Source organism: Aquarana catesbeiana, linkage group LG05 (genome assembly GCF_042186555.1).
Source record: "Aquarana catesbeiana isolate 2022-GZ linkage group LG05, ASM4218655v1, whole genome shotgun sequence".
Taxonomy (NCBI): domain Eukaryota; kingdom Metazoa; phylum Chordata; class Amphibia; order Anura; family Ranidae; genus Aquarana; species Aquarana catesbeiana.
The window spans coordinates 291,740,774-291,757,809 of record NC_133328.1 but is presented as its reverse complement, the minus strand read 5'-3'; the positions used below and the strand labels follow the sequence as shown (position 1 = coordinate 291,757,809).

Genomic DNA, 17,036 nt, shown 5'->3' with positions numbered 1-17,036 from the left:
ATAATCTATTAGTTATTTCGGCCCTAGATTTTAGTAAATATTTTAACTGCTAAATACCTTTTCTCATCAGCAGTATATAGCAGTCTTGTGCCTTCTATCAGTGTCTGACCGAGCACTGGTTAAAGCTTGTAGGAGGGGACATGACCGGATGGATTAGAGTGAGAGCGAGGAGTGAGAGTGTGTGTGTGTCTCCTCCCGCCCACCCGATGTTTGCCGCTGTTTGCACTACGCTAACCCCCGGCTGTGGAAACTAGTTGGCGGCAACGCGAGCCGTGCAGAACGTCTTTACCTTCCTGTCCCCAGCTATCTGGCGGTGCGTGACGGAGGGAAAGTTGCGGATCCCCACAACGCTAATTGGGAGTGGAGCCACGGGGATGATAGAAGCGAACAGCGGGGCATGAGAGAGTAGCACTGAGCTGATGGAGTAGTGTAGGCAGTGATTCCTATGCTGAACTCCGTACTTTGAGTAAGCTGCAAGCCCGGTATCTTGCACCTTGGACCGGAGGAGTCTCCCCTGTGAAAAGGACACGTGAGTAAAGGACAGACTCTGGAGCACTGGACCCTTTAACAACCAGAAGGTCGCATGAGTAAAGGGGAGAAGTAACATGTTATATGCTGTTAAATGCTGTCCTAGAGACTTTGTACTCCGGGAAGATACAGCTTTAACAGACTAAGGCTAGATCCATAGAGGCTTGGTTGGAATAGTTGCAATAGTCTGTATATGCATGTGCAACAAGGCTAGGGCTGAGGCTTGCTATATATGCCTGCTATCGATGTACTGGAAGTATTGTTCTACATTGGCTTAATTTTATATATTTAACTCCTGGACTGAAATAAAAAAAGTTAATACCCCACAGACCCTTAGCAACCCACGGTGCCTTGTGCGTGTTTGAGATTGCAGTCACCAACTTTCTGCAGCTTTTTCCTTTTTCTCTTTTCCTTTGAGGTTGGCCTGTTGGAGGATAATAACTAAACGCAGATACCCTATTTTTGGACCCATTGACTCCTGTGTTATCAGGCGACATCTGGTACCTTTTTTTTTTTTTGCACACCGTTAACCCTGGGGAGGGATATAATATAATATAATTGAACGGTATCGCCTGACATCATTTTGATTGTGTATGATCCAGCTGGGGGAAAAAACTGCATTCAACTTCTAGCACTGTACTGGAGTATATGCCCAGGTCTTGGATGGTCTCCTGTTAACTGGAGAGTACAGGATGCAACACCTACGCTCCTCAAAGGAGAAAAACTCTTAGCAAATGGCAGCAGCAGCAAAACTGGAGCAATACGCACGTACCCCTGTTCAGACCCCACCAAAGAAGGGGACACAGACTAAAGCACAACAGGGGGCTCTGTCAGACAGAAAAAGCCAGGGCCAACCAACTGTTACAGCACCGTCAGCCTTGACACACTGAGCAATAAGAACTCAGGGCCTATTGAACAAAATGTAGATGTAATAACTGATCCTTGCTTATCTCTAGAGAAAAAACTGACGTTGAAGGACGTATTCTTGGCAGTGAGCGCATGCAAGGGATCGCTAAAAGAACTTTGTAATCAAATGTAAGAAGTAAAGGAGGATTTGATACTGGTCAGACAGGACCTACAAAAAAACAGCAGAAAGAACAACAGCCCTGGAAGGGAGAGCAAGTCAGAAGATGATATATACCCACTAATAAAAGAAGTGAAAAGTATGAAAGAACAGATGACCAGATACGCGTCAAAAATGGATGAGATGGAGAACGGGCTCCGACTGGATAATGTGAGGCTGGTGGGGTTGCCTGAAAAGAGTGAGGGTCCTAATCCTATAGAGTTCCTGGAAAAATCGCTTGTTGAACTTTAGGAAGAGAGACATTCTCAATAATGTTCTCTATCGAAAGAGCACAGAGTCCCCTTCAGGGCTCCGCCAGCAGGAGGACATCCCAGGCCACTTTTGATGCAGTTTCTTAACTATAAGGATAAAGTGACATTGCTGCGGAAAGCAAGGGAGGCGGGAAATATTTTTTTTAAGGGTACCAAGATATCATTATATTCTGACTTCTCGCCGGAACTTCCGAGAAGTAGAGCAGAGTTTATACAGACCAAGCATACTTTACAAAAATTTAAGCTGTCCTACGCCCTTCTCTACCTGGCAAGGCTACGTGTAACTGCGCTGGGGGGGAACCCAGATTTTTGACTCTCCGGCCGGGGTGGAGACATGGCTGGAAGAAAACAAGGAGAAACTCTAGATAAACTGAAGGGAGGTGGGAGGGTGGAAAAGTGTTTTGATGTGATTTTATTATTTTTTTTTTTTCTTGTTTTTCTTTTTCTGTTTTTCTTTTTCTGTTTTTCTTTTTCTGTTTTTCTTTTTCTGTTTTTCTTTTTCTGTTTTTCTTTTTCTGTTTTTCTTTAACTTGAAGTATTATGGGAGGGGGGATAGACACACACAGATGATGTATGGGGAGTGATGGATGAGCGCGAATATGAGGAACAGGTGTGGGAAACAGTCACTTAAAAGCCCCTCAGAGTACACCTAGATAGGTGGAGGGGGGGTGGAGTGGGGAGTGGGAGGGGGGAGGTGGGAGGTAACACGGGAATTGATCGACTATCAACACAGGCGAAGCATGGTTTAAATGAGAGTCAAAGAGTTAAGGTCACAACACAAAAGGATACTATAGGAAACTTTGTCCGTTGGTTGCAAGACAATACACAAAGTAAGAATTATCGGCACAGAAAAATGGCGTTTGAAATTCACATGAAATTATTTTTGGAAAGTATATCCACTTTTACTAGTTGTGTAGTTTAAAACTATGAAAGGTAATATAAAAGAGATGGGTGCACGGGGACTTCAACACAAAACAATGGGTATTAGAGTAGAGATTAGGTATGAATTAATTATAAACTTAGTTTTGAATAGGTACCCTCAACAGTTTTTTACATATTTCCCGCCTATATATGCATGCTAAATTACTTAATATAGGATCCTGGAACGTTGGGGGATTAGGGACACCAGCCAAAAAAGCAGCAGTATTCTCCATGTTGGATAGATATGGAGCAGAGCTGGTCTGCCTGCAGGAAACACACCTAACTAAACACACAGCCCAGCAACTACAGAATTAAGAAATACCAACTTCAGTACCATTCGGTATACTCTTCCTATTGTAGGGGGTGAGTGTTATGGTGAGAACTGGGGTGGCTTTTTCCTGCAGACAAACTAGCATAGATGAGAATGGCCGATATGTTTCTTTTGTATTGCTTAATTGATAATAGAATGTACATTGTGGCAAATATTTATATCCCTCCACCATTTAAAATGGATGTTATGCTCAGACTAAATGAATTCCTGCTAGATAAAGAAGAAACACATATCATAGTAGTAGGAGATTTCATTGAGGTCCTAGACAAAAAGCTGGATAGGTTTCCTGTATGGATACACTCAGAGCCTGCAGAGAAGTGCCGATTGAGCCAATTTTTAGACGAAGTGGGGTTAATGGACATGTGGAGGGCGCGGAATCCGGGAGCCCAGCAGTATTTTAGCTATTCAACCTCACATTCCACACTCTCCAGGATAGATATGGCCTTGGGAAATGATAGATCGCTGCAGATCATAGAAAAGATCATATATTTGCCAAGAGGGATATCAAATCACTCCCCAATGGTGCTTACATTGAAATTAGGGGGGGGAAGAGCCCAGAGTGAATGGAAAATAAATCCATATTCGTTTGAATTAATAAAAAAACAGATGGGGTCTTGCCTAAACTGAGAGAATTTGTAGAATTTAATGAAGGCACGGTGGCGGCTGGGATACCCTGAAAGCATATCTTAGAGGTGTCCAAATTCAACAGGTGGCCAAATTTAATAAAGATGCCAGGGTATGGGAGGAAAATATTTGGAGAGGTGCTAGAGGCTAAAAATAATTATGTAATAGATCCAACACCCAGGAGGGAAAACATTTGGTTAGGTAAACAACAAGATTATAATATTGCAGTTAGGCGGAAAGTTGAAACTAGATGACTTCTCCAGCCGCAGTCTTCCTTTACAGAGGGTGAAAGCGTAGGAAAGCTGTTGGCGCAGCTAGTGAAGTCCAACTCCCTACCATCCACTATCCCTACCATTAGATTCTTAGGAGGAGAGATTATATCTAACACTACAAAGATAGTGCAGACATTCAGGGCTTATTATAAAAATCTCTATACAGGCCAGAAGGTGGTAGTAAAGGGCGTAATGGAGGACTTCCTGGGAAACCTGGAAATTCTAACCATTACGCAAGAGGAAAGAGATGATATGGAAACTCCAATAACCCTCACAGAACTCCAACAGGCAGTAGCTAGTATGGCAAAAAAAAATCCCCCTGTCCAGATTGGCTCCTGACTGTGGTGTACAAATATTATGGAGGAATACTACTCCCGGAGCTCTTAAAAGCGTTGGGGGCAGCGGCTAGGGAGGGAAGACTGCCCGCTTCAGTACTGGAAACAACCATTATAGTTTTAACAAAAAGAAGGGAAGGACCCTCTAGAAGTAGCTGCATATAGACCAATTTCTCTCTTATGCTCTGACGCTAAAATTCTGGCCAAGGTCCTGTCAGCTAGGCTGACTAGAATTATCCCAAAATTGATCCATCCAGGTCAAGGGGGATTTATAGCTCACAGATTCACAAGCACAAATATCAGAAGGATATTTCTAAACCTACAGACTCCAACGCAGAACGAGGGATCAAGAGCCGTGTTGTCACTGGACGTGACTAAAGCTTTTGACAGCGTGGAGTGGGTATATATTTGGAGGGTGTTGGGGAAATTTGGATTTGGTCCCTTCTTCACCGGCTGGATAAAAATGCTTTATGACAGGCCCAGTGCCAGGCTTAAAATCAATAACGAACTCTTGGATAAGTTCGAGCTGGAGAGGGGGATGAGACAGGGGTGCCCATTGTCACATCTGCTCTTTGCCCTAGCAATGGAACCCTTGGCTATCTAACAAGCTCTGAGATAACTGGTTTTCAGAGAAAGACGGGAGATGAAAGAATTGCGTTCTATGCGGATGATATCCTGCTCTTCCTGGGAGATACCGGACAATCATTGATAAAGCAATGAGCATAGTGGTGGAATTTGGCAGCTTTACAGGTTTAGAGATAAACTGGAAGAAATCTGAGCTTCTACCAGTGGATCCCATTAGTGATTTAACAATACCAGGAATGCCTCAGCTGGCGGTAGTGGATACATTGAAATACCTGGGGATAGTCCTGACGAAAGACCCTAACCATTTATAAGTAAAAATCTTATACCATTACTGGCCAAATTTAAACAAAAAATTAGCATCTGGAAACGGTTTCCATTGTCGGTGGCAGGCAGATGCAGTTTAATAAAATGATCTGCATGCCACAATTGTTGTACCTATTGCACAACTCTCCAGTTTGGATATGCAAGAAATGATTCAACAAAATCGAGACCTTTTTCAGGGCGCTAATATGGAAAGGGGTTCAAGCTAGGATTAGACTCCGAACGCTTCAGCTCCCAGCAGGGGAAGGAGGTTTGGCATTACCTCATCCCGATCGTTATTACCTGTCGTCGCAGTTGCAACATTTAATGGGATGCTATATCCCGAGTGGAGGCACCCCTAATGGGAGAATAATAACTGGCGCTTTACATAATACATGCGCTAGAGACAAGACTCCTTTCGCTATAGGTATCCAACAATAAAAATAACTAAAATATGGAAAACAGTCAAACATATGAGATATAATGGGTTAACTGAATACGCCCCCCTTTGGAACAACAGCAACTTGCCAGAAATCCTCCGGATAGGAAAAGCCAGAGAATGGGAAAAACAAGGCATTAAAAGGCTGAGACAACTGTATGTGGGTAATACTCTTAAAACATTCTCAGGCTTGAGACATGAATTTAATATACCTCAATGTACATTTTATACCTTCTTGCAGTTGGGGCATGCCCTTGAAGCCCAATTTGGGAAACAACCCTTAGAATGGAAGAAACGCCCCTTTTTCAAAGTATACTCGAGGTAGGCTCCACTAAGGGTCTAATATCTGAAATATATGGACAGATAAGCAAAGAAGCCAACACTGGGTGGAAACTCTGCAACGAAAGAGAGAGATGGGAAGAGGATATAGGGGCAATAACACAGGAGCCAATGGAGGAGAATCCTGGAGATGGTATCGGTATCACCCCCGCAGAAGTTATCCCACCTGATGTTGATAAATAGAGCTTACTACACCCCCAAGTGACTGTTTAAGTTTGGCAGAAGATCAGATGACAAATGCCCCAGATGCCAGGGGATTGGCGATCTCATACATATGGTGTGGAGATGCCCCAAGCTGTTCCGATATTGGGAGGGAGTGCTTAATACCATGAGCGATATATTTGGAATAACACTGGAGAAGGATCCTGTAGTATGCATACGGGGGGAGAGAAAGAGTACCACAATTGCAATACTAGGATGCTTGTTCCAAGCTAGGAAAATTATTGCAATTAGATGGCAATCAAGGGAACCCCCTACAGTAAGAGACTGGATTAGGTTAATAAATGAGACCATCTGTAAAGAAAGAGCAGTGTACACAAAAAGAGGCAACCTTAAGGAATTTGATAAGATGTGGAGGCTCTGGCTGGAAAAATGGATCCTCTAGTATAGAGTGAAAAATGTATACTAGAGCTGGAGAATAACCAATATAGATAAATCGACAGGAAAAGGATATACTAGATAAATTAGATGTAACAAGTTTTCTAATTTTAATAATGTAAATCACGCGAAATGAAAAACGGTTGAGAGAATTGATCTTTGCATTCAATCATGAGATTACTTTAAGGGTAATAGGGATGGAAAAGAGGGGAGGATATAAGAAGTAATGCTAATTTTATAACATTGGAAACAGGTGAAGCAAGGGGGATAAGGGTGCTCCTTTGCCCCCTTGGTCTTTATCTTTTACTCTACTCTCTTCTAGGATAATGTGTTTTCACCTTTGCTTATTTATTAACCTTATTGTGAAGACAAGATAATGATTATTTTTTTTTTTTTTTTTTACTGAATTGTTAAGTTTTGAAAGAAAATTGAATAAAGAATACATTAAAAAAAAAAAAAGCTTGTAGGAGGAGTTTTTATTCTCCTCTGACTGTCCTGAGGCTGCATAACCCCTGACCCTCTGTCTGGACAGTGTTGATTGGCCCTGTGCTGATCACATGCACCTTTCAAAAAAAAAAAAAAAAAAAACACTCTAGCAATGCATGGCAAACTGAGCATGTTGAGAGTGCCTTCCAGGGCACGGTGCTATTAGCAGATGGGTTGGGGACAGTAAAAAAAGGGGGGGGATCAGAGGACGAGATCAAACAGCTGTTTTACACAATGCAGAGGATTAACCCCTTGGGTTCCACAGCGTGTATAACAAACATGCTTACTGTATATACAGACTGATTTTACTGTTGTGGGTTTAGTAACACTTTAACCACTTAAGGACCGGGCTTATTTTTCAGACTCGATGTTTACAAGTTACAATCACGTTTTTTTTTTATAGAAAATTATTTAGAAACCCCAAACATTATATATATTTTTTTTCAGACACCCTAGAGAATAAAATGGTGGTCGTTGAAATACTTTGTCACACCGTAATTGCACAGCGGTCTTACAAGCGCAATTTTTTTTGGGAAAAAATACACATTTTTGACTTAAAAAAGGTGTACTGGTTCCAAACACTGTAACCTGTAGAGGTTTTCCTTCCTCTGGAGTAATGTGCCAAAACATGTCTTTGACCTCTTAAACATGCATCTGTTTTAAATAATAAGTGTTTGCCCATTTTGTTAAAAAAAAAATATGCTTCCCTATAAGCAAAAATATGGAGCAAGTCACATTGGGGTTTATTTACTAAAGCTGGAGAGAGCAAAATCAGGCTCACTTCTGCATAGAAACAAGTCAGCTTCTAACTTTCAGTTTGTTCAATTAAGCATTTGGCAATAAAATCTGAAACCTGATTGGCGTCTATGCAGAAGTGAGCCTAATTTTGCACTCCAGCTTTAGTAATTGAACCCCATTGCTTCCCAAAGTAAAAGGAGCAGTTGAGTAGTGAAAGGATGTAGAAGCCTCTGTGAAAGACAGCATTCAAGTGAAAAGGTCACTTTTCCTCTAAATGGTCAAAGCACAGATTTACTTTATTGTTATTTTTTAAATAGTTGTACTCTTAGTAAACTCCTTTCCACTAGCAGTTCATTGAGGTATACACTCTGTCTCTAAAAGGTTGGACACTAAGCAAATTACTACTACTGGCTACATCCCCCAAGCAAGCTCAGAAGTATCAGTAAAAGAAGATGACCGGAAAACAAAATAAGCCTTCTGAACTTAATATTGTTAAAGCAAAGAGAAAAACTTGAGGGCTGTCATTGCTGGCCGCCTCCTAAACGTGCTAGTTGCCTGGGTATTGCACTCATCACAGGCTTCAGTACTTTGAGTCACTGACCTGGATTAACCACTTCAGCTCCGGAAGTTTTTACTCCCTTCCTGACCAGGCCATTTTTTGCGATACAGCACTGCGTTACTTTAACTGACAATTGCGGGGTAATACGACACTGTACCCAAACAAAATTTTCCCACAAATAGAGCTTTCTTTTGGTGATTTTGATCACTTCTGCGGTTTTTATTGTTTGCGCTATAAACAAAAGACCGACAATTGTGAAATAAAACATTTTTTGCTATAAAACACATTCAATAAAATGTAAAAAATCTAATTTATTCATCAATTTAGGCCAATCTATATTCTGCTACATATTTTTAGTAAACAAAAATCCCAATGAGCGTATATTGGTTTGTGCAAAAGTTATATCGTCTACAAACTTTGGAATATTTTTTATGGACTTTTTAAAAAAATGTTTGTATTTACTAGTAATGGCTGCAATCAGGGATTTTTAGTATGACTGCAACATTGTGGCAGACAAATCTGACACTTAGTGACACTTTTTGGGGACCAGTGACCCAATACAGTGATCAGTGCTAAAAAAAAATGCACTGTCACTGTATAAATGACACTGGCAGGGAAGGGGTTAACATCAGGGAAGATCAAAGGGTTAGGTGTGCTTCTAGGGAGTGCTTTCTAACTGGGGGGGGGGGGGCATGCTGACACTGGAAGAAAACAGAGATCCATGTTTCTGCTTGGCGGATGAAGATCTCAATTTTCTTCCCTCACAGAATGGCGGTTTGCCTTGTTTACAAAGGCAGACTGCCGTTCTGCCTCTCTTCTGAACAATTGCGGGTGGCTGGCAGCCGTCGAACCTGCTGACTGGCTCCCGCTGTGTCCAATCACAGCGGGAGCGCAGCTCTGGCGGCGCGCACCCCAGAGCCAATATCAGCGATGACTTACTGGTATGTGATTTTGAGCTTAAGGTCCACCCTGACGCAGTAAATGTTTGTGGGACTGTCCTTCATTTAAATATAAGGGAATTCCTAATAAAGTCAGAAGTTCATATCTTCGTGTTTGTTATGGGCTAATAACTTAAAATATTCATAGAAACAGAATCGGTTCTTCAGCCAGGCAGCTGACATTTTCAGAATAAGAAATCCGTAAAGGCATCTTCCTATAAAATGTTTCCTTTAGCAATGGCACTATGCAGGAGAACACAAACATAACACGTGGTATCTGTGTCCTCCAATAAAATACTTAAAAAAAAGTTGTTATGGTGAGTACAAATATTTAAATCTTTAACATACAGAACAGATTACAGGCTGAGCATTCTTAGGCCCTGGGTTACATGCTGATACTTTCAGGTGATTGGACACTGGCAAAGCTTTTAGGGGACATGCCCTCTAACTATACCCCACTCTGTGTGTCCTCAGTTGTTTTTTTTTTTTTTTTTTTGTTTGCTGTGATGGACCTCTGCTGCCTTACAAAGAAATCAGTTTGTTAATTTTATCTTCAGATTCTTCAATCAAATCCTTCGCTTCTTACATAACATTAGAATCTGTGCATTGGGATCAGTGCAGCCTCTGTAAAATCTTGGGAGCTATAGCTGGACCCCACACACTGGAAGCAGCCTGTAATGTTGTTTTGGCCACTGTATCCTGCTAGGGCACTCGCTTCAGCATTCTGTGCGCTATGTGTAGATAGCCACAGGGTGCTATACAGATCCAGGGCCATCTCAATAGAACCCAGACCATGAAGTCCTCTCTGGAAATATGCCCACCATGATGGGCAAAGCCTGGATATAGGGACACAGCATTGTGGACGTGTAGAACAGGATTGCCTTGGGTCTCTGACCGTTACTATAAAAACCGGCATTGTGTTTAGAATGTGCTCACTTTTAGAGTGTAACCTTTTCAAACCTGATCTTAAAATCCAACCATTCAGAGCTCAGTCTCAGGGGGGTGACCAAATGGTAAGTCACACCACAGGTCACATACTTACCATGACATCTGCCCAGAGCCCTTGTTAAGGTAGGGCCGAAACAATCAATCAATCGATTACTATTTTCATAATCGTTTGGGCAGTAACATCATAGGGTTAAAAAAAAACTAAAATTAGCCCTTTATAGTACAAAAAGAGCAAATCGCTACTGTAAATATTACTTTCACTGTTCCACAGTAAAAAAAGGAGCCCCTTACAGTAGCGATTATTTGCTCTTTTTGTACTATAAAGGCCTAATTTTAGTTTCTTTAGCGTACATCACGGGACACAGAGCCATAGTAGTTACTTTGTGGGTTATAGTCCACCTTCAGGTGATGGACACTGGCACACTCTAAGACAGGAAGTCCACTCCCTATATAAACCCCCCCCCCCCACTACTGGGAGTACCTCAGTTTTTAGTACCAGTGTCTTAGGTGTTGGTCACGAGTAAAGATGTGCTATGCTGAGCTCCACTGTAATATTCCTTGCTAAGGGCAAGCTATGCGACTGGATCTGTTCAAAGTGTCTTTTTAGGTCGAATTGAATGGTACCTGGGCCTCATGGCGGAAGAAACAAGGTTTAGTCCATAATGCCTCTCTTTTTAGAGAGCTGGACCCCAGGATCCAGTACTTTGGTTTTTTTAGCCATAAAGTTTTCCTGGCGGGGTGCTTTATGGGTCCAGGAGTGTGGATCCCCCTATAAAAAGGGGCCCCAGTTCCTGAAGGTTTTTTAACAGAGCCTACCGTGAGGGGTGAAGATTGGGTATGATTGGTTTTACCACAGAATCCCTGCGTCAGGAAAGGTAAGTGGAGATTTCTAAGGAATTTTAAATTCTTTTATGAATTGCCTCCTTTAAAAGTAAATTTTGTCATGCCTAAAAAGTCACCACTGGGGGCTGTATAGAGCACGTACCTTGTCATGGTTTCCTCAGGTCATGCTGTCTCAGCAGAAGCTGCAGCTCTCCCTCCGGCTAGCAGTCCCAGGCCTCCGGTAAGATGTTGGGGGGGGGTTTCAAAAAACACCCCCATCTGGACAGAAGCTCTCCCCCTCTCCCTGGATTGGGGGGAGCCAGAACGATCGGCGGATGCCGCTTCGTTCCCCACCGCCGCACGGCGGTGTTGTCAGCTCTCTTCCTGAATGCCCCCCAAAAAAAGCCGATCCTGTCGCATGGAAGGCCTGCGTTCGCGCGATAAAACACTTTTTTTTGTAAAGCGGAGGGGGGTGCAGTGGAAATACGGAGGGTGCGTGGCTTAGCGCAGCGTTGGCGTGCAGCAATGTCCATCGCGGGAGTACACCTAAAAAGCTCCATTTTGCTGACTGCAAGCTGTCAGAGGGACACGAGCAAAAAGGGCATGTAAGTGGTGACACAGGTATTCCCTTTGCACGTTTACTAAAGCACCAGGCTGAGCACTAATAGCAGCGGCAGTTGCTGGACTATTTGCTCAGGCAGTGGGTGCAATTTCTTCAGGTAGTACTGCATTTTGTGCATCGGGCTATGGTCAGCAGGGGAGGTAGAATCACCCCAAAAAAGGTCTCAAAAGGGACTCCCTCAAGCTCCAAAAAGCCTAAACTCATCTCTGCAATGGCATCCTCTGCTGAGAGATCTGAGGTGGCTGGTGAGAGTGAGCCATCAGGGCTGGCAAATGTTGCAACTGTTTCCAACACTGCAGCCCCTGTCTATATTAGTGAAGAGGTTTTTTCCTCAGCCATGATAGGTCTGGAAGAAAGGTTAGCGGCTTTAACAGCATCCCAGTGTGGGGCAAAACATGACAGGTCCCCGTCCATTACCCAGGACTCTCAAACTGAGGAACTAGGGTCGGGAGAAGACGATTTTCTCTCAGGGGTTTGTGAAGAGGCTGACGACTCCTCTTCTGAGGGGTCAAATGTGGAAGGATCGGCTTCACAATCTGAAAGATTAATGGTGCAATCTCTTACTGAGATGGTCCGTTCCACATTTATGCTACCCGTAACTGAGTGGGTTGATAAGCCCACTTCTTGTTTGGGTTCGCTAAAGCCTCCTCAAGCTGTGCATACCTTTCCTGTCCATTCATTGCTGGAAAAGCTTATGTATTCTGAGTGGGATCACCCAGATAAGCATTTTTTTCCTCCTAAAAAGTTTTCAACACTTTATCCTATGGAGGAAAAATTCACTAAGAAGTGGGAGATACCAGCAGTTGACGCTGCTATATTCTCTGTGAATAAAAGTTTGACTTGTCTGGTAGACAATGCTTAGGGATCCAACGGATAAGTTGGAATTCCTATTGAAAAACACTTTTTCTCTGGCAGGTTCAGTGACTCAGCCTGCTCTGGCAGCAATCGGTGTATGTCAATCTTTGAGAGACCAGTTTAAACAGGTGCTCAAGATTATTACTGATCAGCAGGCCCAGGATTTAGCCGAGCTACCAGGGGCTTTATGTTTTGCAATAGACACTATGAGAGATTCTATTCTCCAGGCCTCACGCCTTACGCTTGCGTTGGTACGTATGCGTAGAATCTTATGGCTGAAAAATTGGTCAGCCAAAGCGCCATGCAAAAACAAAAAAGTAATACAGCGCACTCAGGATACAAACAGATACTACAGAGAGGAGGGGAAGAGAGAGGGGAGGGAGGGACAGTAAGTGATCAGCAATTATTTGGTAGTTTAGGTGTGTAAGGATACAAACTGTGACAATAAAAACTTTAAAAACAATATAAAAATATTATAAATGAATGGTCCAAACTGTCCATGGAGGGCTGCCAGTTCCAAGTTTAGAATGCACAAGAAACTCTGGAAAGTATAAGAGACAAAACAACAGCGCCCTCTAAGTGCAGTATGCAAGCTGATTTAATAAAATGAATGGTTTAAAAACAGTCACAAAGGTGGATTTACAATGGGCATGTAACGTCATCCGCTCACAATGACCAGGTGGAAGAGGAAAGAGTCCGATGTAGATGTGGAGGTGGCTGTGTTTTCTGCGATCCGATCCTGTATCCGGTCGCACTGCTGGTTCGTGGTGCTGTGATGGGGAAGGAGATCGGCGTTGTTGAAGGGCCATGCAAAAAGCTCCTGGCTAGTTTTCCTTTACACTGTGAACGGCTGTTTGGGGATGATTTGGATACATACATTAAAAGAATTTCTAGTGGAAAAAGTACAGAGGAGTAAACGTATTTCATTTAAACAAGCTCCTTCAGGGGCGTCTGCCTCCAGGCAGTCACGACGGCCTCCGCCGTCAAGTTCAAGAGGTATACCTCAGGGTCCAACCCCAAGGACAAAAGAAGTCCTGGGGGAGGAAACCTACAAGACAAAATACTAAAGCCTCCTTATGGAGGGGCGCCCCTGCTCGCTCGAGTGGGGGGAAGACTTTGCAGTTCTCAAGAGTCTGGCAGGAAGAGTGTCGAGACAGATGGGTGACTTCCTCAATAACTCTAGGGTACAAACTAGAGTTCCGAAAATTCCCGTCCCCTCGTTTTCTCAGATCAAACGCTCCCAGGGATCCAGAGAAAATGAAGTCTCTCTTTCAAGCATTGGACCATCTTTTTCTCTGGATCCCTGGGAACGTTTGATCTGAGAAAACGAGGGGACGGGAATTTTCTGAATTTTGTCTCCATTTTTTGTCTCAAAAAGTGATCTCAGTGGTCCCCATAGAAGAGCAGGGATTGGGGTTTCTTTCAAACCTTTTCACGGTACCAAAACCAAATGGGGATGTCAGACCCATTCTAGATCGCAAAGTTCTAAACAGTTTTTTGAATGTCCGCTCTTTTTGCATGGAGTCAATACGATCAGTAGTCTCCATCCTACAAGGGGGAGAACTTCTGGCGTCAATCGACATCAAGGATGCATACCTCCATGTGCCTATTTTCCCCCGCTCACCAGAAATATCTACGTTTCAGGGTAGAAAATCTTAATTTTCAGTTTGTAGCTCTGCCTTTCGGTCTAGCTACTGCACCTCAAGTGTTTACAAAGATCCTGGCCCCTCCTCTAGCCAGTTTAGGGGCCCAATGTATAACGATTATAGCTTACCTAGATGATCTGCTCTTGATAGGCCAGTCGGTAGCCCGCTTAGACCAAAGTATGATCACCACAGTCAACTACCTGGAATACCTAGGTTGGGTTCTCAAGCTAGAGAAATCCTCCTTAAAACCATCAGGGAGATTAGAATATTTGGGTTTGATCATAGATACAGCCCAGAAAAGGGTATTCTTGCCCCATGCAAAGATCAGTGCCATAAAGGAACTGATTCAGGTGGTCAAAGAAGAATCCTTCTATTCGACTTTGCATGAGGTTGTTGGGAAAGATGGTGCCCATCATTCGAGGCTGTTCCTTATGCTCCGTTTCATTCGAGGCTGCTGCAAAACAGTATCCTATCGGCTTGGAACAAGAAGGTCCAAGCTCTAGATTTCCCAATGTGTCTGTCTCCAAGGGTGCGCCGGATCCTCAGTTGGTGGTTAATAACCAAGAATCTGCAGAAGGGAAAATCCTTCCTATCAGTTACCTGGAAGGTGGTTACAACAGATGCCAGCCTTTCAGGTTGGGGAGCAGTCCTGGAAGCGGTGACTGTCCAAGGGAAATGGTCCAGATTAGAAATGACTTTACCCATCAACATTCTAGAGATTCGGGCAGCATGCTTGGCCCTGAGTCCTGGACGTTCAGGTTACGGAATTGTCCTGTCAAGAGCCAATCCAACAATGCCACAGCAGTGGCCTATATCAATCACCAAGGGGGCACGAGAAGTCGTGCGGCCCAGAGAGAGAGTTGAATCGCATACTAGCTTGGGCAGAAAACAATGTACCTTGCCTATTGCCAGTCTTCATTCCAGATATAGAAAATTGGCAATCTGACTACTTGAGTCGCCAGCAGTTCCCGGGAGAATGGTCCCTTCACCCCCGATATCTTCCTGACAATATGCCAAAGATGGGGGATCCCAGACGTGGATCTGTTTGCATCCAGGTTCTACAAAAAGATTGACAATTTTGTGTCAAGAACAAGGAATCCGCTAGCGTGCGGAACAGATGCCTTGGTGTTCCCGTGGAATCAGTTCTCACTGATTTATGCATTCCCTCCTATTCTGCTGCTTCCAGGACTTCTTCACAGGATCCAGCAGGAGAAGAAGTCAGTGATTCGCATGGCCCAGAAGATCCTGGTATGCAGAGATCAAAAGGATAGCGGTAGGGGATTTATGTCTCCTGGGGTGAATCCAGGGGTTGGCACACTAGGAAGTATGTCATAGGTAGAAGTATTAACTTTCTGCAGATGGGGTTAGAAATGAAGCTGGCCTTGAGTACTATCAAAGGCCAGGTCTCTGTCTTATCGGTATTATTTCAATGAACACTTGCTTCGCATTCTTTGGTCCATAGCTTTATTCAGGGGGTAACACGGCTTAATCCTCCAGTTGGGTCACCCCTGAACCCTTGGGACTTGAATTTAGTTCTATCGGCATTACAAAAACAGACTTTTGAGCTGATACGGCATATTCCCTGGAGTTTGCATGTTCTCCCTGTGCCTACGTGGGTTTCCTCCGGGTACTCCGGATTCCTCCCGCACTCCAAAGACATGCTGGTAGGTTAGTTGGCTTCTGTCCAAAATTGGCTGTAGTATATGAATGTGAGTTGGGGACCTTGGATTGTGGGCTCCTTGAGGGTAGGGTGCGATGTATGTGTAGAGTGCTGCATAAATTAATGGCACTATATGGGTACCATAAATATATAATAGAGGAGTATCTTAATGAGACACAATGTACACAGGTATAGGGACAATTGTAGACATGCACCCACACTCAGGTTGAACTGGATGGACTGGTGTCTTTATTCAACCTTACTATGTAACTATAGAAATTAAGCTGGCCTTGAGTACTATCAAAGGCCAGGTCTCTGCCTTATCGGTATTATTTCAACGAACACTTGCTTCGCATTCATTGGTCCGTAGCTTTATTCAGGGGGTAACGCGGCTTAATCCTCCAGTTGGGTCACCCCTGAACCCTTGGGACTTAAATTTAGTTCTATCGGCATTACAAAAACAGACTTTTGAGTCGATACGGCATATTCCCTTGGTCCTTTTGACAAGGAAACTAATTTTTCTGGTCGCCATATCTTCTGCAAGAAGGGTATCCCAGTTGGCTGCTCTTTCTTGTAAAGAGCCATATTTATTTATTCAAAAGGATAAGGTGGTATTGCCTCCTCAGCCTAACTTTCTACCGAAGGTAGTGTCAGGTTTTCATCTAAACCAGGATATTGTTTTACCTTCATTTTTTCCAGAACCCTGTTCTACGGAAGAGAAGCCACTACGTTCTCTGGATGTGGTGAGAGCAGTCAATGTCTACTTGAAGGTGACTGCTTAGATTCAAAAAACGGATGTTTTGTTTGTGTTGCCTGAAGGTCCTAGAAAAGGACAGGCAGCATCGAAATCTACCATTTCTAAGTGGATTCGGCAAGTAATTGTTCAAGCTTATGGTTTGATGAGGAAGATTCCACCCTCTCAAATCAAAGCGCACTCCACTAGGGCTGTTAGTGCTTGCATGGGCAGTGCATCACCAAGCTTCCATGGCTCAAATCTGCAAGGCTGCAACTTGGTCTTCAGTCAATACATTTACCAGATTCTATCAGGTGGATGTAAGAAGGCATGAGGATATTGCCTTTGGGCGTAGTGTGCTGCAGGCAGCAGTATAAGGCCTTTGGTCTCATGGTGCCCTACTTTTGTTGTGTCTCCCTCCCC

The 17,036-nt window shown here is 43.5% G+C and overlaps 1 protein-coding gene across 2 annotated transcripts in view; it reads left to right on the top strand.

Annotated features, from left to right (window-relative positions):
- The window catches only part of GALNT1 (polypeptide N-acetylgalactosaminyltransferase 1), a 481,701-nt gene that overhangs the window by 210,434 nt on the left and 254,231 nt on the right, over positions 1–17,036 (top strand). The window lies entirely within an intron of this gene.